This window comes from Vicia villosa, unplaced genomic scaffold (genome assembly GCF_029867415.1).
Source record: "Vicia villosa cultivar HV-30 ecotype Madison, WI unplaced genomic scaffold, Vvil1.0 ctg.002563F_1_1, whole genome shotgun sequence".
NCBI lineage: Eukaryota > Viridiplantae > Streptophyta > Magnoliopsida > Fabales > Fabaceae > Vicia > Vicia villosa.
In genome coordinates, this window is record NW_026705969.1 from 59,688 (window position 1) to 61,779 (window position 2,092).

The window sequence follows — 2,092 nt, forward strand, 5'->3', positions numbered from 1 at the left end:
TCTCATTCACACGAAAACTCGAAAAAAACAAGGAGGCTGATATTCAATATATTCGTTCTAGTGATAATGTGGAAGATCTCTTTACAAAGGCACTTCCTACATCAGTTTTCAAGAAGCATGTACAAAATATTGGAATGCATCACCTTCGAGATCTTAAAAGAAGAACTGAATGTGTTATGTTAAGGGGGATCATAATGTTGTACTCTTTTTTCCTTATTAAGATTTTAATCCTAATAGGTTTTTCCGGGATGTGTTGATGTGCATAATGTATATCCTTATGCACGGTGCATAAATACTCAAATATTGTTTATATTACTCAAAGTATTATATTTATTACTCAAAATAATATACAGATTACTTAAAATAGTATAAATATTACTCAGAACAATGAATATATTACTCAAAATAGTTAAAATTCGATATTACTTAGAATGATGTAAATATTACTCAGAATATTGTACTCATTACTCACAATTACTAATTACTCATAATTAATAGATGTGTACAAATAATGCATATATTATTCATGGATTATGATATTATTACTCGTTTCTAACTAAGATGTTATCCGAAAAAATTTAAATATTTCTCATACGAGACTTATGCACCGTGCATAAGGATATACCTTATGCACATCAACTTGACTTGGTTTTTCCTAATAAATTTTTTAACGAGACAATATATGTTCCCAAAAGATTATCCTCAACAAAACTTCAATGGAGTACCATAATAGATATTTCAAAGGGAGAGTATTATAATAATTGAGAAAATTATTATTGTTATTATTATTTAAAATATCTATTTTAATATTAAATTTAAAATAGTAATTTCAAATTAAAATTATTGGAGATGTGTAATTTGTCAAAGGATAATAATACCAGAGTATTAGATTGGTGTAATAGTAGTTTTTCTAGAAATATAAATAACCCTCTTTAATTCATGTATATACCTACCAATTTTCATGTGTAATTAAGTGATATCATTCTTCTTTCTTCTTCATTTTCTCTTCTTCGTTTTCTCTTAATTTGATATTATAACTAGTTCTCATTCTATTAATTTACAAATATTGTTGATGTACAAGTAGCCGGGGTTTCTGGCTAGGACTATCAAATTTCATAGATACAGAAGTTTGACCTGACTTGTTGTATACTATGCTTACTGACTTAGCAACATTTTATCATTTGGCAAGCTGAACTTTTCTTTTTTATCTTTCTAGAATTATTTTGACCAAATAATCTAAATTTTACAGGTTATTATGCTATAAAGGCACTCGTAATTAAGATAATGCAACAGTTGATGAATATAAGACCAATTCAACGTATGCCTCAATAATGTCATAAGCAACAATTTTCCTCTATATGTAGACTTTAATTTGCATGAGCATTTGGAACTGAGTCTCTGACTATATCAAATTAAAAGTCGCTCATTTAATTTTTTTTTCTGGTGGGTATGGATTTACTATGCATTCAAATGTATTCTATATCCATTAAATAGCCGCCTTTACCAATCGTTAGTTGGTCCAGTGGTGATTGGCGCTGGACTTGGTAGGGAGAACCACGGTTCGATCCCCCGCAACTGCGATTGGGAGGGGGATGGAACCACTTGATGCCAGAACTCGCCCCCGAACCGGACTAAACCGGTGGTATAAAGCCAACAAAAAAAATAGCCGCCTTTGACATTTAAAAAAAAAAAAACTCTCAAGGGGGAAGAAGCAATAATGTTGAATTTTTTTTAAATAAAAAAATATTTAATATTTTTTAAAATAATAATATTTTATATAAAATGATAAATATATGTATTATGAATATAACAATGTGAACATTTAGTTGCCTTGAATTTCGTTGGATATTGATACTTTTTTATCCAATAAAACAATAATATTCAATATCATATCATATTCTAATATTATTTTATCCAAATTATTCTCTACTTAATCCTTTTGATCTTTTAACTATTTTTTTTCTTTTTTAAAATTTTCTCCTCTTTTTCAATTCAAATTTTCAAACAAAATCATATACTCTAGAATAATCATTCAATATGTTATTTTATCATATTTACATTACGGTTTGGGCAGTTTGTAATTTCAACCTCA